Raw genomic sequence first — 27,242 nt, 5'->3', positions numbered from 1 at the left:
CTGGTGATCCTGCCAGTAAAATACCTTCTGTATTAATGAGACACCATTTTGAAGGAATGAGCACAGAAGGCACAACAAACAGCAGCATTGTCATTTGGGGAAGGGAGTGTTTAAAATATTAGCAGATTTGAATACAACAAACTGAAGCCAAACTTCAGCTAACACGTTACAAGCAGTTACAACTGTTTTTTTTTCTCTTGGGATAAAGTTTTTACATGAATAAATAAAAGCTGATTATTTTAATCACCCTTGTCAGTGATAAGTGGATTGTTTAATCCATGAAAAACAGCAGAGTTGCTGGCTGAATCACCAGTTGAAAACAAAAGAAAGAAAGAAAAAAAACTAAAACTCAGGCTGGGTTCATACCTATGCAAATTGGATGCGTTTTTCCCCGCATCCAATTCAATTCGCATAGCACGAGAATGTAACCTGCTCTCTATGGAGCCAGTTCAAAATATATCCAGGGTCGCTGCGGAGAGCACTGCACAGAAACGCTGTGCATCTTTAGCTCTGTTTCAGGGCCGAATTCAGGCACAGATTCGGCCCAGATTAGTCCCTGAACCGGAAAATGGGGACGCATTCCTGTGCTATCCGCAGCCGGTTCCAGTGTGAACTGAGCCTAATACAGCCATCACATCTCAATATGTCCATTCATTTACAATTAGACTTGATGGAGTGTGGAGTTCTGTTTTAAACAGATAACAGATGGTAATACTTTATAACTGCTATGTATTTTACTTAATCAAGCTCTAGGTCACCGAAGCGCTGGTACACACACAAATGCACCTCACAGTTATTGTATAATGGCATATGTTTGGTAATTATTATCTCTCTATTCATACTAACATTTTTCAAGAACTTTAATTATTGTGAAATATATGTTATAGTTACACAAATAAATATTTTAGTGTATTATCACTTGAGAGACGTTCAGACATAAGCAGTAGAGTTTGATCCTCTGCCAAAATAATGCAGCACATCGAGAAAGGTCAGGTTTGGATACATGAAAAAGAAAATATAGTTGCTTTAAAGAACATTGAAGTACATAAAACACAGAGTTCTGTTTGATCACCTCCAGAAACATACTGATGAAGTGTTTCTGAAGGATTCTAATATCCTTTATGTTTGTGTTGCTGCATACCATTGGTTTCCAAACTGTTCCTCAGTGGCCGCTAAAGCCAAACTGTGATTGTGCATGTAATTGTATACAGATTATATTATTATTATTATTATTATTATACAGGATTTATATAGCATTATATGAGATAGCATAACTTAAAATCTGAGAAAATTCAAGAGTTTGTACGAATGCATTTGATAATATTGCAAACATTGAGCATATCTACTGCTACAAAGTGGCAAATTGTAAGAAAGGACCAGGATTCCTAGTCTTTCAGACTGAAATGTCAATAGATTTAGAACCATTTTTTAAAGTGCATTTATCCTTTCTGCCAATGTGTTCACTCAGGCCCCCTTTCGAAATTGTATGCTTACCATGCAGTCATGCCTGTGGCATTTGTGGTTTGTTTATATCCCGCTGTCAGTCCTTCATTTACCAACTGCACCTGCACAGAAGCTTCTGTTGGGCTGTCCCTTGAGTGTCCCCTGCTTTAAGAGATGGCCCTAAAGAATACTATGAGAAGCTACTGCACAGACATGTGTAGCGGTACCTCCATCAGGGCTGCTGAAAGTTGTGGTAACCCTGCCCAGCCTGCCCTTCACTTCTCAGTCACTTTTGAGACAAATGCTTGTTTTTGTATTTTTATTGAGGGGATTTGAACTTGGATGGGTAAGGGATTTATGGGATGCCCAAGGATGAATAGTTGGATCAGTATATGATCAAGTGGAATTTCTATGTACACTTTACAACTTCAGTCTCCTCCAGCACTTTACTTGCTTGCAGACTGTTGCTCTCTCTCTCTCCTGCACAACACTTCACCGAAGGTACAGCTAGCACATGGTTAGGCCCAGCACTGACACAGTCAGGCCCTAGCAACAGGCATTTGCAGGCAGGGACTGCAGGTCCCCTTGATGTAGCAGCAAATAGGAGAAAAAAGTATTTAGTGCTAGCTGACTTATGGTGGACTACTGCTCCCAGTCAGTCCTCTTCAGGCCCTGCCAGCCCTCCTGGATGCAGCTGCCTAATTCCACTGCCCATGACATCACAGTCTCTCCCCTGGCTTTACATCCATCTCAGACTGCACACTCCCAGTCCGCTCTGATATGCCTCCCCAGCTCTCCCCACTGTGCCTGCCACTCACTGACACCTGGTGGATCACTCCTGGAGAATTTGCCTGGCAGTACCTTCCACTGTCCTCTCCTGCTCCTGGTCAGAACACCCCTGTGGTTTGTTCGAGGGTCCCTTTCACTCCCGAGCTCCAGGCTCCAAAGTCACCCCCCTCCAGACTGGAGAGCTCCCTCCAAGGCCCCGACAGCTAGTACTCCATCTCCCAGTTCTTCCACCTGACTTCTCCCCAAGCTGGGCTAACCCCTGAGTATTTGAGGAGGCCTGCCCCCGGCCAATCCAGGTTGGGGGATTGGTCAGAGCTCATCAGAACACCCCAGATCGCTCCACCTTTCTTCCCCTCCTCTCTTCTAGAATCCTCTAGAAGCTAGAGGGAGGTAACCAAAAGATAATGTTCCCTGTGAGTCACCAGCCTACACTGAGCGAATCCCAGCCCACACAGATCAAAACATACAGGCCTAGCAAGAAGCTAAATTTATCTGCACTGAAAAAAACCCTAGTTAGAGGGTGCTACACATGTGTGGCACAGGGAAAATGAGCAGTGAGATGTAAACAAAGCCCAAAATGATGTGCTAGATTTTAAAGTAAGTAGAAGGGGCGGGGCTATGTTAGAACACGAACAGTAGGGGAGGGACAAAAAGGATAAGTTCACTTTGTTAGAAACTATACCTATCTTTTAATTTTCTGTTTTAAGGTATGCACTGCTTAATGAAAAGCTACTGCACACACATGAAGAGAAGATAATTTAGCTCTAGGTTCGTTTCCATCTATATCACCTCCACTGCATGCTAGCAGGTGCTGGCTCTGTTCATCACAGGCTTGACAGTACTGTAGAAGAGAAGAATCTAGTCGGCTACACATCCAATAAAATCACCTTTATTTATACATATTCAAGAAAGACTCTCCACACTACATTCAAGGGTACATAGCACTAACATGTTTCACGCCAACATCAGTGCTTAGTCATAGCTGGTAATAAAATGTTCACACACACACACACACACACACACACACACACACACACACACACACACACACACATATATATATATATATATATATATATATATATATATATATATATATATATATATATATATACACAGACATGCACAAAGGCACTTAATGATTTCTAAATTGTAGGTAAGCCTGTGAGGAACAATGAGGCACAGTTGCCAACAATTGTCGGTAATTAACTGTATCTCACTGTGTCAGTGATTAACTGTGTTCTTTTATAATATTTCTGTATTGTCAGTGTTTTTTTTTCTTTGTTGTGTCTAGTTAGTGAGCTGACACCCATTTAAGTTACCCTTGTATTCATGCCTTGGTGTATGGGAAGTAACAAATATATACATTTTGAATATTCGTTGTGAAACATTAATTCATGTGCACAGAATAAGAATTACAACACAACAGTCCTCAATTTTTCTAGTCTTTCCTCAGTAGCAGATCTGGTCTGAAATGCCCTCACTTCCTTTGCAATAACTGTTTATGTAAGGGCACAGGTTTTTTTTTCCTCTGCTAAAGCAGCATAGAGCACTACAGTGGGAGGGTAGTAAGCTTGATTTTCACAACAAAAAAGCATTTTAAGACTATTACAAACAAAGTCTGTCACAAGCATGGGTACAAGTCTATAAAAAGGTAAAAAGGTGTGAAACTTTAAATGGGCTTTAAATTTTAATGTCAAAGCCAGGGCTTTAAAGGTTTGGTATGAGAAACATGTGTGTTATGTCCTGTACACACGGTCGGATTTTCCGACGGAAAATGTGTGATAGGACCTTGTTGTCGGAAATTCCGACCGTGTGTAGGCTCCATCACACATTTTCCATCGGATTTTCCGACACACAAAGTTTGAGAGCAGGATATAAAATTTTCCGACAACAAAATCCGTTGTCAGAAATTCCGATCGTGTGTACACAAATCCGACGGACAAAGTGCCATGCATGCTCAGAATAAATAAAGAGATTAAAGCTATTGGCCACTGACCCGTTTATAGTCCCGACGTACGTGTTTTACGTCACCACGTTCAGAACGTTCGGATTTTCCGACAACTTTGTGTGAACGTGTGTATGCAAGACAAGTTTGAGCGAACATCCTTCGGAAAAAATCCTAGGATTTTGTTGTCGGAATGTCCGAACAAAGTCCGACCGTGTGTACGGGGCATTAGACTGTAAAAGTAGGTGTGGCTAGAGTAGGAGTGGCCTTGAATTTTATTTCAGCCAGCATTTTGAAGCCTACACATGGAACTCACGTAAATATGGCCAGAGGGCAAAACAGCCTAAATTAAAGCATTTCCTTATCTCCTGGTGCATTTAGGAAGCTGACAATATCTACTCCTTTCTATACAGTTTAGAATGAGTGTTAGCTTTTTTTTTTTTCACATATAATTTTTATTGAAATTTGTAAAATTACAATGTAATGAACAAACAGAAGGACAGTAGAGCATAAAACCGTGAATGATTTGACAAACACAATTAACTGTTGGTAATAGAGAGTTGAAGTTATTAATATGGCAATAGTATATTATTCACGTTCTGTCCTTGAATAACAAACTAGAAGTTAATAAGAAATAGGCTTAAGGGCCAACCATCGAGGCTCATATTGTAAGCCAATTCACTCTCTGTAGAGATCAAATATGTGAAAAGGGTAAGGACAAGAAAAGAGGGTACGGTTATAGCAAATTAAGAGATCGGCGAAAGGATTTTCCACATAGGCCAATTAGATTCATATTTGGATTTGTTTCCATCTCTGTACACCAGAATTTTTTCATATTCCGAAATAATATTGACTTTCAAGATGACTTCTCCTCTACTGGGGGTTCCACTGGATTTCCATTTTTGTATTACTGCCGAGCGTGCAGCATGGAGGATATACATGGTTATTGATCTAAGTGAAATTGGGTAATTTGACATATTTGAGTGATAACCCCAGTGACTCTGGAGATTAGTTTGAATATTTCTGACCATAAACTGCGAAGGTGTCTACAGGATCATACCATATGTTTTAGAGTGCCTATAGTACCACATCCCCTCCAGCATAGGTTTGAGTTGGTTTGAGCGAATTTTGCAACAATGTATGGGGTGTAATACCATCTTAATAGTAATTTTTTATCTAGTTCTTCATAATTGGAGCAATGTGAAAATTGGTAGTTGGACCTAATTGCTAATAGCCATTGTGTTTCTGAAAAAGTTTTGCCCAATTCCTTTTCCCACTTAAGTAGGGGGTGGACTTGACAAAGGTGGTCTTAGCTTGTAGTAAATTGTATATCAGAGAAATGCCTTTCCTCTTTGGATTTGTGGGATGTAAAAATGTCCAAACCTTTGTAGGGATGGAGATGTGGTCATTTTTAAGTGCTGGTAAAAAGACGAGATCTGGGCAAAAGTTAAATATTCTGAAGAGGGAATTCGGTACTTTTCCTGTATGTCAGTGAAGGGCATCAATTTGCTCTTCTGGACGATATCTGTCAGATGATAAATTTCCCTGTCCAGTAGGCTGTTCAAGGAAATATTTGTGATTATCCATTTGAGAGATTCTAATTTTATAAGGATATTGGTATAAGCGGAGTTATTTACCTCTGTCCTTTTTAAGTATGACCATGCTTGGAGTGTTGCTAGTATGGTAGGGTGCTCTATGGTTATCTCTGCTTGGGGTAGGTTGTAAGCTACCAGAAGAGAGATTGGAGATTTGGGGGATAACCATGCATGCTCTAATTGGCACCATGGTTTAGTTCCTGTGTTTGTGAACCAGTCTTTTAGTTGGTCCAGAACAAGTGCTGTGTAATAGTCTTTCAAAATGGGTAGGCCCATCCCTCCTACTGATTTATGCTTCTGTTGGATTAGAAGAGAGCATCTAGCTCTGCCTCCTGCCAGTATAAATTTTGTCATTTGTCTTTGCATTGTTGCAAAGAAAGAATGGTATAGGAATAGGGAGGGCTCTGAAGTAGTATGTTATTCTGGGTAATAATAGCATTTTGTATGCAGCCAAACGGCCAGTCCACAACAAGAAATGTTTTTGAATTCTGGAAATTTCACTTTGGATGGAGGATATGAGTGGAGCGTAGTTAGTGCTGTATAGGTTAGAGTGAGGGGAAGTAAGGCAAATCCCCAGGTAATTTATAGATCCTGTGGACCAAGGGTATGGCAGATTTTTTTGCAAATAGGTTTTAGTGGGTTCATTGATTGCTACACTTAATATACTTGATTTTGAGGCGTTGACTTATAGTAGGGCACTTTACTGAAAATAAGGAGTGTTTCGTGAGTCGTTGGCAAGGAGATGGTCGGGTTTGACAATGTCAATATGACATTGTTTGCAAACAGTGACATTTTGTTGTCTGCCCTGGGAGTGAATGCCTTGGATAGCCACGTTTGATCTGATTTTCTCTGCCAAAGCCTTCATGACCAGGGCAAAAATCAATGGTGACAGAGGGCATCCCTGTCTTGTACCATTCGTTATTTGGAAATTTTTGGAGAACATGCCTTCTGTAAAGACGTATGCTGATGGGAAGAATACAATGCTAGTATTGCTTTCTGAATTGGGCCTGTCAGACCAAATTTGTCTAGAACTCTATGGAGATATCCCCAGTGTACTCTATAGAAGGCCTTCTCCACATCTAATGTGAGAAGCAGAGAAGGCTCCCCCCGATTTTTCGGCTAGGTGTAGGAGGTTTACTATTCTCCTGGTGGCATCGGTAGCAAATCCAACTTGATCTTGGTCAATTAGTTTCGGTAGTAGGTTTGTCATTCTATTAGCAAGTAGTTTAGCATACAGTTTTACATCAACATTCAATAATGAGATTGGTCTAAAGTTCTGCGTTACATTGGTTTCCTTGCCAGGTTTGGGTAGGGTGACTATTGTGGCCATTAACATTTCAGGCAGAAAAGAAGCTTTGGACATTGCGGCTTCAAAGACTCGCTCTAAGTACGGAGAAAGAATTGTGTTGAACATGTGATAATATTCAGATGAATAACCATCTCGGCCCAGGGATTTGTTGTGGGGCAGACTCTTTGTTCATTTCTCTATTTCTGGGATTGTGAATGGTTGGTTCAGTATGGACAGGTCTGCTTGTGAAAGTTTAGGTAGTTTTACTGAATTAAGGAAGTCTGTTATAATGTCTTCTGTTGGCTGATATGTGTCAGGGTTATTCTTTAGATTATAGAGTGATTCATAATAGTCGCTGAAAGCATCAGCTATATCTTTTGGGTTAGAGACTGTGTCACCTGTTGTGGGGTTTGTCATGGTTAGTTTCCAATAGTTTCCCCACTTTGTTCCCACACCTATATGTGTTGTCTTTTAGGGAGTGGAGGTGCTTGTCATGTTGGAAAACCAAAAGAGAACGAAGTTCCTGTCTAGTATAGAATAGTTGGTTTCTGATTTTTTGTGTGGTATTTTGTTTGTTAAGGTTTTCTAGATTTTGGATTTTAGTTAGCAGGTCATTAAGCCATTTTGCCCTCTGCTTCCTTAGTTTTGCACTCATTTGTATTAACAAGCCTCTGACATATACCTTGTGAGCATTCCATAGTGTGAAGGGATCATCAACCAAGGGGGCGTTAATCTTAAAGAATTCCTTAAGGTCTTTGGTGTTTATTCTCAACAGTTCATCTTCCCTGTCGTTGTGGGCGTCTACCAGGTCGTTAAAGGTGGATGTAAATTCCCCCATTTTAGACTCAATATGGGTTACCCTGTTAGAGGCCGCTGTCACCTCTGACTTGAATTGGTGTGTTATAGCCAGTATTTCTGCATGTAACGTGGATCGCAGGGATACCAGCATATCTTTTAGTGTGGTATCCATTACTGGTTGATTAGTGGTGGGGAAGTCAGTGATAGAGTCCTGTAACTCTCTGGTGTCTTCTAGTGAGGGATCAAAGCAGCTTACCTCTGTGTTCACCTCTGGTGTGGAAGATGTTTTCTGCCTGCTCTTTGCTGGGCTGCTGGAGGCTGATGGCGGTGGAGAGTGGTTTCTCCGTCCCTGCTTGTTGTTGTTATGTCCGTGGTTTGCCCTGTAGGATGGATCGGGTTGTGAGTGAGACCCGCGTGCATGTTCTTCAGAGCTGCCGGCGCCATTTTGGTTATTATAGCGGCGCGGCAGCAGGAAGAAATCCATCATTCTGCTCGGCTTAGTGCACTCTTTTCTCTTCCGAGAATGCATTGGGGAGTTTGCCCACTCTGTGTGTGCCTGCTGGCAGTCTAATCCCAGGCTCTGACCTGCTGTAATAGTCTCCGATGACCCGAGGTGTAGCGGAGCTGTCTCAGAAAGCAGCCATTCACTTCTCCAGCTAGCCACACCCCCTGAGTGTTAGCTTTTTAACAGTTTTGAATTTAGACATGACCAAGAACACTTTGAACAAAAAATATCTAATATCTAAATATCTAATAGTGACTCAACACCAAGTAATCCTGTAATCCTGGTAGATGGCTTTGCCCCCCCTTCAGCACATGGCAGGTGACTTGCAACCTTAGCTGTTCATGTTTCCCTATGGAACTGTGTAGAGTGGGGTGTGGCCATTCCCTCCACTCAAGTCTCAGCTTACACACAGTTCTGTACTCTATAGTGTGCTGTGTGTGAAGTCAAATCTCCGCCCTCTCCCTTTTGGAGCTTAGAAAAAGTCTTTGAACCGTTGTATATAGAAGGCTGTGGATAGGAGAAAGTTTTGGATAGACAGGTCCAACTTATATAGGAGGATTTATTTAATCTCCGTGTATCACCTGAGGCCAGTCACTTCACTGGGTACATGTAAGGGTTTACAACCACTTTAATTATTAAGTATGTTTTTAACTACTTAAAGTGTTACTAGCAAAGAGAGGACACAAAGAAGAGGGAAAAAAAGGTGGTGCTCACCCCTGATAGTGAAAACAAAAAAAGAAGAGGGTTTCCCCAGGGTGCGGTTTTTTGGCAGCAGAGTAAAATTATTGAACCAATATTATATAAAAATTATTATATTTTATTGTACAAAAAAATGATATAACACAAAGGTTAAAAATGAGCTCTAGTATAGAGTGTTTACAAGCCTTGTAGGATCAGACACACATTATACAGACATATTTCCATAACAACATTATACAAATATTGTCAACATCAGAAAATAAAACCTGACACGTTTCAACCCATATATCCAGGGTCTTCTTCAGAGGTCAGTCTGTTAAGGAATATATGATAAAGGTACATATGTAAAGACTTATGTCCAAGTGAAAAAGTCCTCGTTCTATTGTGGGCACTCCCTTTTTTGATTATAGTCACATTTCTTGTTTTTGCACGTTTGGTTCTTGTTTGCTTCCTAGTATGTGCAGTATATACTGCACGTACCATCTTTTTCACCCCCACAGCTTGGAGTATTCACGATCACCTACACATTATATTCTCTTTATCCAACTTCAAATTACCCTATCTAAATGAGCTGGTGTACATCACTTGGACTTTTCATCTTATTCAACTTTCTAACTAATTGGTTATTTGAACCATTCTTACGTACTCCTCTTATTCACTCAATACTTTTTCTCACTTATGTATATATTTAATAATATTTTGAGGCCACAATCTGCACATATGGTATGCATGCAGATGGGTGCCTCTCACCTGACTACCTAATTAAGGGAAGACTTCTTGATGTAATCTTTTTGATATACATTATGGGTGTGTCTCTTAGTGTGTTTTTGGGTTTTTGCTGCAGGTGTGGCCTGCTCCCCAACCGATCGTCTGGCCAGATGGGGGGCAATTTTTAGTGTGACTTCTCGTAAGCCACATCTTTGGACTCTTGCTCCGGTGCTGGTGGCTGTGCCAGTGGAGGTGTTTTGTGACCCCTCGGGGAGAGAGAATAGGCACGTTTTTTAAAGGGGACCTTCAGGTAGGAAGCCCTTTGTTCTTAGGACATACACTATTGGGTAATTATATCATATAGAGTATTGCACATTATTCTTACTATGCGCAATTAAGTCTTTACATATGTACCTTTATCATATATTCCTTAACAGACTGACCTCTGAAGAAGACCCTGGATATATGGGTTGAAACGCATCAGGTTTTATTTTCTGATGTTGACAATATTTGTATAATGTTGTTATGGAAATATGTCTGTATAATGTGTGTCTGATCCTACAAGGCTTGTAAACACTCTATACTAGAGCTCATTTTTAACCTTTGTGTTTATATCATTTTTTTGTACAATAAAATATAATATTTTTTATATAATATTGGTTCAATAATTTTACTCTGCTGCCAAAAAACCCCACCCTGGGGAAACCCTCTTCTTTTTTTAAAGTGTTACTAAACCCAGTAATATGAAAATAGTTCACCCCCCCACAGTGCCCGCAGCTTATAATTCATCTTTTTACACTTAAATACTGCCACTATATACCTTTTTGGATGATCTGTATACCACGGTTACATGATAAACTGCAGAGTTTCTCCAGTGCTGAGAGTTCAGGAAGGAGGAGATTTCCACTACAGCCTTTATACACGCCCACATGTGTGATGTCAATATCATGTGACCTGGCTAGCTTTGATCAACAAGTAACTGTTCTCTCCATCATAAAAGACACAACTGAGCATGTGCAGGTTGGCTACTCTGCCTGTGTTAGCTGGCCTTCCCCAGATAGACAGCGCAGGGAGGGAAGGATCTGTGCATACAGGATAAAACAGCCTTTTTTTCAAAATGCAGGGTTAACCCCTTAAGTTCCACAGTGAGTATAACGAGCATGCTATGCTGCATATACAGACATGATTTACTGTTGTAGGTTTAGTAACACTTTAAGGACTGCCCCACAGAGGTATACAGGTACGTGATTTTGTGCAGTGCATCTGGGGAGCACACGTGCGCCCCTGGTGACCCACTCCCGCTGTGACTGGACATAGCAGGAAAAAACAACAGAACACCAGCGCTAAATAGTGGAAACCTGTGATGCAGTCCAAACTAATGAGGAAAAAAGTCAATGAGAAGGGCTGCTGGACAAAAACCATAACTGGTAGAAATGGATCAAACAGTGAAAATATAAAAAATACCAGCGCTCCAAGGGTTTCGAGAAAAACAGTCTGCAACGTGTGAAACAAAATGCTGAGTAATGAATGAGTTTATTCCAAGTAGCAGTTGCTGAATATACAGTTCTGTTCACTCACAATAAAAATAAAACAATGTTTCAGGTTTGCATATCACTAGCTGTCCTCTGAGCAAACAGGGGCTATGTTTAGTCACACACCGATTTGTTCTCCCAAAGCAGAGAAAGGGGGAGAAGAAAACTAGGACAGCCAACGGACTCATGCTGGATTGAGATGTAATCCCAAAGGGCAGCTATTCATCAGCATGTGGCGAGACCTCCGGCTTGTAGAGCAATAGACATGACAGCCATATGCAGCAGGGAGGATGGGAAGGAGCTCCATCTCACACGGGACAGTGATGTCAGACCAGCTGAGACGCTGACTCAGGGAAGAAACAACCCAGCCTCACTGGGATGAATTAGTTGTTAGATCGCTCGTGCATCAGCGATGCAATCACCTACTGCTTCCAAAGCTGATGTGACAACAGACGATCCCTCTAACACATGCGATGTCATGCACTGCTACGACTGATACAGACCAATGCTTCTACAACTGATAGTCCCCTCACACATGCGGTGTCAGGCGCTGTATTGACTGCTGTTATGGAAGTGTAAAACACAGCTGCAAAAGTCCAGACAGGCAGGGAAGGCTGGGAGGGCTGTAAAACTGCCAATGTTTGCCTGAGGATAAAAAATCCCAATTGGTGATAATAAATGGGACTTGATGGCTACTCCAAAGAGTTGTATTATTGTTGCCTTGATGACGCGTTTCGCGCTCCAGCGCTTTGTCATAGTCAAGGATAGAGGAAACTAAGCAATGTTTAAATAATAAAGGGCGGGAAAAATTATGGTGGGAAAAATTAGGACAGGAAAATTGATTAATTAATTAAGGTGGGGAAGAGTTAAACGAGCTAGGGGGCAGGATAATACTGAGTGACTTCTTACATTAACTTCTAATTGCTCAGAGAAATCACAACCAATACTAGTATAATCAATATCCATAAACTTTAAATAAACATATGCCTGCTGGCACCAAACTATGTCTAAAAAACTAACTATAGTAGCTACAAAAATATATATAAGTAAATAAAAATGTAAATCATGTTGCTATAAACCACATACCGTTTCTAAAAATTACCAATCTTGTATTAAAAATATTAAAAGTCAAATTCAAATAAAAAATCAAATAGAAATCACTACACAAAATTGCTAGTTTCTAGTTCTTCGTTTAACCCTTTTGGGGCCAGCGGATCAAACTTATATATCCAGAACACTTCCCCTTTGAATAAAAGGGAAAATCTCTCGTTTGCAGTTATGCCCTGTACACTACGTCGGACATTGATCGGACATTCCGACAACAAAATACATTGATTTTCTCCAACGGATGTTGGCTCAAACTTGTCTTGCATACACACGGTCGCACAAAGTTGTCGGAAAATCCGATCGTTCTGAATGCGGTGGCGTAAAACACGTACGTCTGGACTATAAATGGGGCAGTAGCCAATAGCTTTTGTCTCTTAATTTATTCTGAGCATGTGTGGCACTTTGTGTACACACGATTGGAATTTCCGACAACGGATTTTGTTGTTGGAAAATTTTATAGCAAGCTCTCAAATTTGTGTCGGAAATTCGTATGGAAAATGTATGATGGAGCCTACACACGGTCGGAATTTCCGACAACAAGGTCCTATCACACATTTTCCATTGGAAAATCTTATCGTGTGTACAAGGCATTAGGGTTCCTTTAGGGATAGTTTCTATCACAAACACCTCCAGGCATTTGATAGCTTTGTTATGGAAATGATGAAAATGCAGGGGAACAAAATAAATCTGCGGTGGTCGCCTATTCTATCGCGTAATGCACGAATAGTGCGACCCATGTTGCAGAGGCCACAAGGGCACCATAGGACGTAAATCACAAAATCAGTAGAGCAAGTAATAAATTGACTGATTTCATAGTTCTTTCCTAAATTAGTAGTGATTATCTTAAACCCATAGACAATAAATTGGCAAGTTAGGCATCCTCTTTTTTTGCACTGGAAAATGCCTTTCCTGTCATCAAAGTATGACCTAATATTCAAAGGGGATCTTGTTGATTTGTTTAATATTTTACTGGGTGTCAATACATTTTTCATAGTGCGAGCTCTTCGGAAGGTGGCTTATGGAACCTTTGGTAAAACCGGAGCCAGACGCTGATCTAACAACAAAATTTTGTAGGTTTTTTTTTATAATTTTGGACACTGATTTAAACTTATTGTTAAAAGTTTAAACAAACCTTACAGTGTGGTTATTGCGTGAATCTTCTCTAGAGACCCTCTTTCTAGAAGGAGGGTTCATATTAGACAGATAAGCTTTGCTAATTAACTCAAGTAGATATCCCTTTTCTTCAAACTTTTTTGTATTTGGACATAGCGGGAGCCAATCAGCAGGTCCAGTGGCCACGATGGCTGCTGACACCCATGATCGTTCACAGGAGAGGCAGACTGCCGTTCTGTGAGGGAGGAAGATGGAGCTCTTGTGTTTCTGCTAAGCAGGGTATATTATTTAGCACTGATCACTGTAATAGTGTCACTGGTCCCCAAAAAAGTGTCAAAAGTGTCAGTTAGGTATCCGATTTGTCTGCTGCAATGTCACAGTTCCGCTGAAAATCCCTGATCGCTGCCATTACTAGTAAAAAAATAAAAATAAATGAAAATTCCATAAAAATATCCCCTAGTTTGTAGACGCTATAACTTTTGCGCAAACCAATCAATATACACTTATTGGGAATTTTTTTAACCAAAAATATGTAGCAGAGTACATATTGGCCTAAACTGAATAAGAAATTTGATTATTTTTTTTTACATTTTTTTTGGATATGTTTTATAGCAGGGATATGCAATTAGCGGACCTCCAGCTGTTGCAAAACTACAAGTCCCATCATGCCTCTGCCTCTGGGTGTCATGCTTGTGGCTGTCAGAGTCTTGCTATGCCCCATGGGACTTGTAGTTCTGCAACAGCTGGAGGTCCGCTAATTGCATATCCCTGTTTTATAGCATAAAGTAAAAAATTCTGTTTTTTTTTTTTCAAAATTGTTGGTTTTTTCGTTTATAGTGCAAAAAATAAAAACCACAGAGGTGATCTAAATCCACCAAAAAAAGCTCTATTTGTGAGAAAAAAAATAACACATTTTATTTGTGTACAGTGTCACACGACCATGCAATTGTCAGTTAAAGTAATGAAGTGCCAAATCGCAAAAAATGGCCTGGTCATTAAGATGGTAAAACCTTCCGGGGCAGAAGTGGTTAAACATATGAACACATAAAGCAGAGTGATATCTTCAAAAGTGTCTTGCCAACATCCTTATCTAGCCACCAAGCATAATGAAAGAGAGAAACCCCCCCAAGGGACTTTATAGGCAAAATCACAAATGTAATTTAAAAGGCAAATGCCCGCCCACCATCCACACTGACTCAGTTTTTGAGATTTTGTATGGAGAAAGACCCGATACCTCACTCTATTTTAGTGATATATGCATTTCTTCAGTCAAAAGGACCTATTGTGAAGCCCTTCTATATTCGAGAGTGGGAGAGAGACCTGAAGCACAATTTTTCAGAAACCCAACTTGACCAATTGTTCCGCTTGACCCATACCAGTTCAGTGGACACAAAGATGCTTTAAACTGTTAACCCGCTGGTATGGGGTACCTACTAGGCTGGCCAGGATTTATTCTAATATATCTGATTTATGTTGGAGGAACTGTGGCCAGCGTGGAACTTACTTCCATGTGTGGTGGGATTGTCCTAAACTATGATCCTTCTGGCAGGACATCTGGACACAAATTAAGTTGATTCTCAATATTGATTTCCCAGACACTCCTATGTGGTTCTTGCTACATCTGCTATCCATTCCAATAAGTCACTATCGGAAAATTATATCGCAGCACCTTCTTAACACTGCTCGCCGCCTTATTCTGATCTACTGGAAAAAAAACAGGTGCCCGGCCGGGCCTAGTGGATCAAACTGGTTAATAGTATTATGGAGGTGGAAGAGTGGATGGCCAAGTGCAAGGATTGTTATAGCAAATTTTATACAATCTGGGCCACATGGATTCACTACACCTCCAAAACAGACAGCATGACCCACTGGTGTGAAAGGGGCCTAAGACTGCTACCTGTCAAAACCAATTACTAGGCACTTATCAATTTGAGGAAATTTACATCACCCTATATATTTTTTTGTCAGATCAGGTTTACCGGGGGGGGGTGTATGGGGGGTGCAGGTAAGGAAGTTAAGTAATAATATGCCTATTATGCCTGTTATAAATTAAAAACTTTACTCTTTTTACGTGCTAAATCTGTTTCTCACATCCAGGGCCTCGGGGACCTCGTCACAGTGCTGCCCTCTCTAGTGAGAGTTGCTGGTCTGGAAGCCACTTAATTCTGGTAGCATGTCCCCTTTTATTGGTTATTTCTTTGACTATTAGAAGCAACTTGGCCTTACATGTCCTGAGATACTTGTTAAAACATGTTCTGCTTTGTTTGGTTTTTCTAGCTCACTGAGGTGTTTCGATGTTCTGTTTTCCTCCCCCCCTCTTTTCTTGTTTTTGTTGTTTTGTTTTGTTTTGCTTTCTTATGACATGTACTGCCTTCACACCTAGGAGTACCTCGCCTGGTTGGGGTGGCTGTTAGGATGCCTGGGGTCTGGTCTTTGCTGGGTGCTACTCCCGGTGGACCCTTTCAGCCATCAGCTTTGGTAGTGCTGGCTATTAGAGCTGGTCCCTGATCATTCCCACTCCCCTTGGGAATGGCCACCGATAGCCAGACCCCAATCTCAAAAGTTGAAATTTTCTCCTTAAAGCTGAGAATACTTGTCGCTGTGTCTATCTTTTCAACAGTGGTGCTTCATGATATGTGATTCATGCTTAAAGACATGTAATATATGCTGTGGTTCATGTATGTTGTGGCCTTTGTATTTCATGTTATGCTTGTCATTTAATTTTATATGGAAATTTTTGTTTTTCGCATAACAAAATAAAGATTACATATAAAAAAAAGGGCGAATGCTTATTAACTTATTACAAAAGTTAAAAAACAATCAATAAAATATGCTGAACCAGAAAAAGTTATGGCATAGAAGTACAACATGTTCCAGTATAAGATCAGGAATACTGTTCTTGTCTAAAATAAACCAATAGGAACTGATAACAAACAACCGACTTGGTCAGTCTGAGTATAATCATCAGGACAAAGCCTGACGCTTTTCAGAAAGAGTTCCTTCTTCAGGCTAAAAAGAGGGGTTCAATGTATCTTTAATAACAATGTAACGTGAGAAATGTTACATATTTTTAACATGGTAAGCTAGTTCAAGGTCATACTCATGTTGTACCCTTGGGGGGGGTTCTCTCTTTCATTACTTTTTTAAACATAACGCAGTCAAATTTAAAGGCAAGTATTTCTGCATATTTGAACATATAAGGAGTCCCTTTGGTCAGATGGTTCATTGATTGGGAGATATGAGTGAAAGGGGCCTTTTTTGGGGTTCACAGTTTAGCAATTGTATGGTTCCCTTTACACTTTTTATTTTACAAATGTAAAACAGAACTCCAGGAATTATCTTTTTTCATACTAACATTGTTGATAGAAGTATCCACATCTGGAGGGCTGCTAGGAATGCCTAAAATCACTGTAGCAATCCGCTCTACATAGCAGTGGTGGCCAGTGTTTTTTTTGGGGGGGGCGGTAAACAATCCACCCACCTAACCCCCCTGGTCATTTGGGTCACAAACTACACCCACCCCTCCCCCCCGGTCGGCAGGGTCACAGGCGGCACCCCCCCGGTCAGTCATCGGGGGCCCACACTTACCCCATCCTTACCCCATCATGTGCTTAAAAAAAAAATGTATGGAATCCATGCATCTGGCGCCATGCATGTAGATCAGGGGGCCGGGCGCATGGATGGGGGGGTGGCGTCCGTGTGCCCCTAATGGACAGGCCGTCACAGGGTGATAGTCATGATCTTCTGGGTGCTACTCCAGTAGCTTTCCCTCAATAACACTGGACCCAGGAGGCACTTGCTCAGCACCAACAACATTCAGAGAACTCCTTGTGTAGCACCAACACCATTTAGAGAACTCCTTGTATAGCACCAACACCATTTAGAGAATTTCTTGTGTTTTTTCCAATGAATACAACATGTTCTCTGATTGGATGAGATAAACATCATACACCCATCATCTCTACCTTGTTCAATCAGGGAACACCTTGTATTCATTTATTATTATTATACAGCATTTATATAGCACCAACAGTTTGCTCAGCGCTTTACAACACGGGGGCAGACAGTACACTTACAATACAAATCAATACAGGAGGGATCAGAGGGCCCTGCTCATTAGAGCTTAAAAAAAAATACAAGGCATTCCCTAAATGGCGGTGATGCCAAGTGAGTGATCCCCTGTGTTCAGTGTGCAAAGGAGAAGCTGCTAGATGAAGGTCATTGCTGTATGTAGTACAAACTTCTGTAGGGATTTTCAGCATCCCCTGTGGCTCCCAGGATATTAGATAAGGATACTTACATCAAGCCAAGCTGCACCAATGTAAGTATGGAAAATAGATAATTCCTAGAGTTTCATTTAACACTTGGAAAATGAAAGACCTTTATTGTAATACAATGGCTAAATTGTAAACTCAAAAAAGGCACCATTCACTCATATCTCCCAATCAATGAACAATCTGACCAAGTGACTCCTTTCATGCTCAATTATGCTGGAGCACAACTCTTTAAATTAGATTAGGTTGTACACTAATTAGGAGGTGCAGATTAATTTTTTACATTTTCACTATGCAGACGTTGCTGTAAAGCTGCCAATGGTGCTGTGTAAATTTCACCTTCGATCCCCTGATCACCCCGGTGCACCTTGACATGAGCATAATTGGCAGGGCATAACACTGGTTTGCCCAGGCTCCAGGAGCTCTCAAGTCTAAGCCAAATATGAGCTAGTGCATTACTGTGTGCAAAGCAAACTGATATATAAATACAACAAATCTGTATTTTTTTTGTAATTTTGCTGAAGCATAAAGATCTCGCTTTAAATCATGATATATTAGCTTTAAAGAAAACACTCCTACAGGATTTGTGACATCAGGATCTGGGTTCCTCTCCCTACCACTCACAATTGCATTTGACACATTTTCAAATGATTTTTACTTTGCTGGCATCACTTGTCTGAATTTCCTAATAAAATTCAGTTTTTGCTCACAGAAATGTTAAGAATATTCTATAATGTTAAAATAACAATTGTTATTGTATCTGTCAGTTTCTCCCAGTAATTTAAGACAAAATAAACAATGCTATCAGTATGTGAACCACATAAATATTAATAATATACATCTAACCTTGGCTCAAAAAAATGGCAGTGCACTAGAGTTAAACATAACTCCCTTTTTTCTTGGAGATGTTCCCACATACTTCCCTTTACTGTTGCAATCTAGAAAACATTGAAAGAACTTCCACTGGGAGTATGAGCAATGAAATGGAACTTGGACTTGGATACCATGTTCTATTAAAACATTCAGGTTTTCAGGTTCAAGAGTTCATATGACCTTTTGTTGTTATTTATGAGATTGATATAAGCTTTTTTTTCCCCACAGAACAGTTTGCTTCTCTGAAATCTGCCAGTAAAATAAAAATAATGTTCTGTTACTCTGCTTATTAGGAAATCCTGTTTTGTTTGACTGCAAATAGAACATGCAACATGAAGCCAGATTTTAACTTGTAACCTGTGGGGTTGATTTACTAAAGGCAAATAGGCTGTTCATGTTGCAAAGGGAAGTTCCACTTTACAAGGGAATTTCTCCCAGAGCTTAGTGAAAGTGGTGTGTAAATATTTAACCAAATCAAGTGCAAGGAAATAAATAAAAATAAAAACAGCATTTTTGCTCGCACATGTTTGGATGATGGAAGCCAGCCAAGCTTGACCTCGTTCCCTCGTTCACGCTCGGGGGAAAATATCCTTGCAAAGTGCAACTTCCCTTGCAAAATGAACAACGTATTTTCCTTAAAAAAGTAAATCAACTCCTGTGTCTCAATAGTGATATTTGAAATGTAAGGTCCATGTAAAACAAGTAATCTTGTCACTGGCTGCAACAGAGGAACCAGAGAAAACACTTGTTTCTGCCTGAACCAGCAAGGGGTGCTGAATAAATGCTCCTATGCTGGTGAGTGAGATACTTAAGAATTATAGTGAGTGATGGAACAATGTCTTGGGTGTCCTTTGACAGATGAATACTCTCTATAACAATCCAGTAGCTGGTGACATTGAGTAAACTCACTTTAATGTATGTTTTTGCCCAATCTCTGCTAGTTAGTTGAACAGAGAAGGCAGGATACAATAGATATCATAGCAGAAAAGGTAACAGATCCACATTATAGGAGGTAGAGTACTCGACAAGTACTTATTTCTTTTACAGCACCCCCTGCTGTCACTGTCACATGTGTCTGCTGACATCCACCGCCCCATAGAAAACAATGGGTGGTCCAATCGGGTCCGCCTGAAAAATGGACAGGCTGACCCGCTTGTGTGTAAGGGGCCTAAGACTGCTACCTGTCAAAACCAATTACTGGGCACTTGTCAATTGGAGGAAATTTACATCACCCTATATATTTTTTGGTCAGATCAGGTTTACCGGAGGGGGGGGGGATGGGGTGCAGGTAAGGAAGGTAAGCATTAAGATGCCTATTATGCTTGTTATAAAATAAAAATGTTACCCTTTTTACGCGCTAAATCTGTTTCTCAAACAAATGCACCACTTGAAAGCAAAACAATTTCATCTTTAGGTAGCGGAAGATCAATTAAAATAAATACAATCATTTTTAGGTTGAGGATGAATAAGGGATATCCTATTTAAGGTACCTTTGCCTTAAAAGACCTGCTGTGCAATTTCCTTGATATACTTTCCGTGAACAATTATATTGCTACTTTTGGGCAATTAATCAAGTGGAAGTGTAGGCAAACAGCTAAATATACAATTGTGAACTATGTTAACTGCCAAGAAATTTTATCCAGCCAGTTTTCTAATCATATAACTGTGCCAAATACTATACAAAATAAATGTATCCACCAAAGTTAAAGCAACACAGTTTGGGATAGACTGTGCTTGGATAGTGGATGTGCAGCAGCTCGATATTGAGGTTATCTCTGCACTACCTCCTCCAATCATCAAAGTCAAAGTATTAGATTCACAGAAATTTAAAGTGCAGTAAAGTGTTATTGGCTTACAGTATTGCCCCTTCCTCTCCTGGTCAGAATGCTGATGTACAAGGGATTACAGAGGGACACCACAAAGACAGACTAAGGTACTACAGTTAAACATTTTATTGAGTACTATACATAACTGGAGTAAAATATCTTTTTCAGACATCTGAACACATACAGGAAATCTGAGAAATCTGTTACAGCCATGTAAGGTGGAAGTGTATCAATTGTCCATGGCTCAATTTATCAAACTCTCAGGTTCTAAGAATATTGACTGCATATGTCTTTATTGGTATGAGAACTTTTCCAACCGCCTTCACTAAAATAATGCATGTATGAGCATGTTGATCAGATTTTCTGATACTAATAGGGAAATCATCTTTGCATAGGCAATAAGCAAAAATATGTTCTTTTTGGTGTAAAATATCATGGATGTACATTCAGTAAACTTGGATTATATTTTCTCTGCAAAAGACATAGGGGTTGATTTATTAAAACTGGTGAGTGCAAAATCTGGTGCAGCTGTGCATGGTAGCCAATCAGCTTGTTCAGTTAAGCTTTGACAATAAAATGTGGAAGTTGATTGGTTTCTATGCAGAGCTGCACCAGGTTTTGCATTCTCCAGTTTTAGTAAATCAAGCCCAAAGTCTGGGTTTCACATCAACACATTGGGGTTGATTTACAGTACTAAAACTAGAACGTGCAAAATCTGGTGCAGCTGTGCATGGTAGCCAATCAGCATCGAACTTCAACTTATTCAATGAAGCTTTGACAAAAAAACTTGGAAGCTGATTGTTTTCTTTGCAGAGCTGCACCAGATTTTCCACTCTACAGGTTTAGTAAATTAACCCTATTATTTGCAATTAACAGTGCACAAATTGTATAGAAACAGCAACAATAAGAACCCTGTCAGACTCCACTGGTAAGGAAGCAGTGTCCCACATTTTGCAAAAGGCTAGGTTCACACTTATGTGGGTGGTTTCTGCTGCAGGAATCTCACCTCTTCCCGCACCCGCAACCACCCACAGTAAAAACGCGGTGCTCTTAACAGATGCGTGGGGCTGCCATTCATTCTTAACTGCACCCCAACGCATCTAAAAATGCAGCGGTTTGCAGGTGCAGAAATGTGCGGGAAATCACATGGTGCAAAAGCACCATGTGATTTCCCTGCTGCTGCATTTTAAAGAAGGTGCGCCTTTTTCCTACTTGAAACAGACATAGTAGCCTATTCAAATAAATGGGCTGCTGTACCTATGCAAACGCGGCAAATGCGGAGCCGCAAAGGTGTGAACCAAGCCTTATATAGGAATATGCTCTGACAGTCAGCAATAAGATGTGTGGGTGCATGTGTGCTTTTCCTGCTATCCTTGCCACAATAGGCAATTGCTTTTATATCCATCCCTGCTCACAGCTGAGTGGTCCATGGGAATAGAACACCAGTTCTAGCTAAAAAAAAAGCATATGCAGGATCATATGCAAGAACATATTTATAAAGTAATGAATCTGACTAGTGGCAGCTGGTGTTTTTTTTTTTGGGGGGGGGGGGCGGCAAACAACCAACCCCCAGTCGGCCCGTGGTACCCCGGGGGTCTCGCGATCAGTCGGTCATCCAGCCCCGCACTTACCCCATCTAGGTTGTTGGCAGGCAGCGCTCCTACGGTTGATGGGCGATGGCCTCTATCGCGTCTTCTCCTCCTCTGCATCATGGCAGCTTCTGCCGTGCATCTCCTCCCTTCTCCTCCTAGGCGTCCAATAGGATCGCCTGTCCTTTCAGCCAATTGGGTGACGAGTCCTGATTGGCCAGGAGGAGGATCAGTGTGACAATAGTGAATATTCATTCACTATTGTCACACAACTGGGTGGGCTCCTTTTTTGAAGCCTATTAGAGCCTCTGGTTCTAATCACGTGCTTCAAAACAAAAACACCCCCATTGGAATCCATGCATTCAGCGCCCTGCCTAGATTAGGGGATCAGACGCATGGATGGGGGGGCGGTGCCCGTGCGCCCCTAATGGGGCCGCCTCTGAATCTGACATGCACCAAATATTCACTGCAGCTTAATCGTCTAGGTCACGGTTGCCAACCTCCCACATAATTTTTTACTGACAAAACATGGAAAATTTACTGGTGGAGCACATTTTTTACTGGCAACCTGAGAAATTACAGAACTCCAATTGAAAACTAACACAGAGATTATTTGAATAGTATAAACATGATATGGAAACACTGACAATACCTATAACAAAGTAATTTGCTTGATTTACACTTAAAAAGTCAACACAGCATGAAATGATCAGCCCCTGATATTTACTGGCAGTTGTAAAAAAAATCACTGATTTTAACAAACTGTCAGTAAATTTACTGGCAGTTGGCAACCCTGGTCTAGGTGCATGTGTTATAAATGACTGTGATTGCTTCACCACCAGTGGACTTTTGGTGACAGTCACAGTCATTGTTTTATAACTATGCCCCTAAAAGTATGTAGTGATATTTTTATATGTGTAATATGTGCTGATCTTAGTATGTGCCATCTCATTTTCAAAGTGTCCATGGGGGCATTTGTTTCCTATCCCCTCTACAATCCTTCCCCTATAAATGGATAGAAAAACAATTGTCTAAAGCTGAATCCCCTTTTAAATTGATTGATAGCTAGCAAAAACTTCATTATAAATGACCAGGCCCAGCAGCAAAATCATAATAGGGCCCTCTGTGTTTTCCAACTATCTTAAAAAATAATTCTATAGCTGAGTCCTGAGCTTTTCAGAAAACAATCTCTAATACTGCACCATACACATTGCCTCAGCAAGCTAAAAAAGGTGGCAAAATAATATACACTCTATTTCCTGTCTGCCCAGATTGTGATCTACCTCCCTGTGAACACAGAGGAGAGTGCTGGATAGGAGTTTACAGGGGAGGATGCTGACCAGGAGCAAACTTGCTTTTTACTCATTCCATTAGAGGGTACACTTTAAAAGAACAGGTTTATTCTGCAAATTCAAAATGTCAGTTTTGCAAAGCTGTACTGAACATGTTAAAGAACAAATATTGCATTATTACATGAAGTTAATGTAATATACATATATAACTACTATGCATTAGGTCACTATAACATACATATAACTACTATGCATTAAGTTAATGTAACATTTTTCTTCTATTAAAAAATTACACAGTTTGATTATATACATTTGTACTGACTTAAGAAAATGAGGATAAACCAATGTGCAGTGGATGTGCAAACAGTGAGAATACACTTTCCAGGACAAGTTAGAGAAGTTTTATACATAAAAACACTATTCAAAACAATGTAGTCAAATAGACTCAGGCAAAGCTATGCACACAGTTTATCAAAACAATTAGTTAGGACAATATATACATATTCATTTTAGTCCATAATCTGTTTTTCAAAGGTTGCTGTGTAAGGTACTTTCAAAGCAGGTAAAACAGTTCAATCCTTTCTGATCACATCTACCAAGATTGCTGATACCAACACCTCCACAAGCGCAGAGAGAAGAGAGGGGGGGTTGAACCCCCTCTTGTAAAACTCTTACCAGAAAGAGCTTGAACAGTGCACATTAATCACAGATTATTACACTCTCTCCATGGATATTTCCTTTCCCAGATCAGGCGATGCCAGACCACTGAATCCCTCAGTCATGGAATCATTCGCAGAGAAAAAGGAAGGAACATGATTGCGTAATCCAGTTTTAACACCTTTTATTTTTTGCTTAAAAACACCCCCGTTTAAGAAATGCACTTACAGAATATGCATATAACATTAGCATTGTTCACATATAGTCAGCCTACACGATCAGGTATCATCGCGGCATTTCCTACCCTACTGAGCTTGTATGTCAAGCGGTAGTCACCAGCCGTGTCCCCGAACGACGTGCTGACGTCACTACTACTCATCGTATGGCTCCATACTGAAGCATTTCGTCACTCATGACATCATCTGAGGGTCTCATAGTTTTTTCTTGCCTTTGAGCTAGTTGTTTGGTAGCAGTTGTAGCTTAATTAGCTGTTTTCTGTCTTAACTTCTGTTTTAATTTCTCTACTCCATGAGCGTTTGTTTAATTGGACCGGGCTGTTTCTCTTTTCTTCTGTTTTAATAAAAATACTATTTTTTTTTTTTTTTTCCTTGTCAAAAGAAGTTTATTGAGTATACAATGTTATAAAGATACATAAAGTAAGTTTACAAGGATCTATAAAGTAAGCTCATTGTTTTACAGTAGGGTTTATATAGGTAAATATCATGAAATTTCAAATATTAAACATTGGGTTCACGTAAACCTAAATTAAAGATATATATCATTTCCTTAGTTACTTTTGTAGGTATTTAAATGATTTATACCTACTATACATATTGTTTACAAGTAGAGTGTATATAGGTCAAATAAATTCTGATAATGAGCTTTAATCGTAAGGTGGAGAAAAGGAAAGAGAAAGAAGAAAAAGGGTTGAAAGGTAGAGGTATGGTCCACAAGGTTGTCCCGCTCGTCAGTTTATTATTCTTTTTAGTTCTCTTTGAAGCCTTAGAATGGGTGTCTCTGTAAGTCATTTAATTTGTTACCATGGCAACAGGACAGAGTTATTGAAATTTGACAGGAACTGTTGTTTTATCCAAGGATGCCAAAGTTTTTCAAATTTTGGAATTTGATTTTGATCGATGGCTACCATCTTAGCATGGGACATTGTATTATTCATTCTGTGAATTGTTTCTGCTAGTACCAATGTAGGAGATTTCCATGCCTTGGCCACTGTTTGTTTTGCAGCCGTTATTAGTTGGATCATAAGTTTGAATTGAGAGAGTGTTAACCATTCTGGTTTTAGATTAAGTAAAGTTAAATATGGATCTGGTTGTATTATTTTTTTAAATATTTTAGATGCAATCATGAAGACTTCCTTCCAGAAGGTTTGGATTACTGGGCACGTCCACCATATGTGTAAATATGTGCCTATTTCTGGGCATCCTCGAAAACAAAGAGTTGAGGTATTAGGTGAATATTTTGCCACTCTAGCGGGTACAAGGTACCAGCGAGTTAGGACTTTATAATTTGTCTCCAGTGCTAAGATGTTGGGTGAAGATGACTTAGATGTGAGCCATATGTTAGACCAGTCCGTGTCTTCTAAAGTTCGTCCCAGGTCCTCCTCCCACCTCTGAACGTAAGAGGGTCTATTAAGATTTGCTACTCCATATAATTGATTATAAAGTGATGAAATTGTACCTTTAGCAAATGGATCTTTTGTACAGATTGATTCAAAAATGGATAATTGGGATAATGGTGTATCCCCCTTTAGGAATGGTGTATAGAAATTTTTGATTTGGAGATATCTAAATATCTCAGAGTTTGGTAGATCATATTTTTCTCTAAGCGATGGGAATGAAAGGAATGATTTAGATGCTATGAAGTCATTTAGTGTCTGAATGCCTGATGTTGTCCAAGCTTTAAAAGAATTTGGGTAGATCCATGCCGGATAAAAGGCCGGATTTCTGATAAAAGAAAGGAGAGGATTGTGTGGAGATTGTAACTGATATTTGGTTTTTAGTTTATCCCAGAGAGATAAGAAGTGTTTAGTTATGGGATTATGAATTTTAAAGCGGTCTTTAGGATCAAGCCATAATAAATTTGATATTAATAGAGGGTCATTTTCTGAAGCCTCTATAAATACCCATAATGGGATTTCCTGTTTTGCATGGTATTTGGACAGACTGGCCAAATGTGCTGCTCTGTAGTAGTTAGTAAAATTAGGGTATCCCAGGCCTCCTTTATTTTTGGGAAGATGTAGTGTGTGTATAGGTATACGTGGTTTAGAAGAGCCCCATATAAACGAAGTTGCTCTTTTTTGTACTATTCTCAAAAAATAGGAAGGAATTGGAATAGGGAGGACTCTGAATAGATAAAGCAATTTGGGTAGAATAGTCATTTTGATTGCATTAATCTTCCCTATCCAGGATAAAGGAAGTTGCGACCATTGTTTTATTAGATTTGTGATCTGTCTTAATACTGGAGGATAATTGGTTGAGAATAAGTCAGAATGAGATGCTGTTAAATGAATTCCAAGATATGGGATTGATTTTTCTGCCCATGTGAATGGGAGTGCAGCCCTAGCCGGGATCAATTCCATGTTTGTGAGTGAAATATTAAGCACTGGGCATTTCTTAGGATTAATCATAAGGCCGGATAGGGCTGCAAACCCATCAAGAGCTGGTATTAAGTTAGGACCAGAGACCTGTGGTGATGATAGAAAAAGTAATATATCGTCTGCAAATATACATAATTTGTGTGTAATACCTCCTACTTCAATGCCAGTTATGGTTTGGTTTGTTCTGATGTATTGGGCCATGGGTTCGAGTATAAGGGCAAATAATAAGGGAGATAATGGGCAACCCTGTCGGGTACCTCTTTCGATATTAAAGGCTTCAGATTTGTATCCAGCATATTTTATATAGGCTTTGGGTTTATTATATAATGCTTTGATCCATGTTAAAAAGTGGGGTCCAAAACCCCATTTTTGTAATGAATATTGCATATATTGCCAGGATACTGTGTCAAATGCCCTCTTAATATCGAGAGATAGAAAACATAAAGGGATTTTCCGTTTTTTAGCAATATGTGCCAATAACACTGCCCTGCGTATATTATCGCCTGCCTGTCTATTTGGCATGAAGCCTACTTGATCTCTATGTATTAATTTTCCTATAATGCTATTGAGGCGTTTTGCTATTATTTTTGCT

The sequence above is a fragment of the Aquarana catesbeiana genome, linkage group LG05 (genome assembly GCF_042186555.1).
Source record: "Aquarana catesbeiana isolate 2022-GZ linkage group LG05, ASM4218655v1, whole genome shotgun sequence".
In the NCBI taxonomy this organism is placed as follows: domain Eukaryota; kingdom Metazoa; phylum Chordata; class Amphibia; order Anura; family Ranidae; genus Aquarana; species Aquarana catesbeiana.
The sequence above is the reverse complement of the archived record's forward strand: the minus strand, read 5'-3'. Positions refer to the sequence as shown.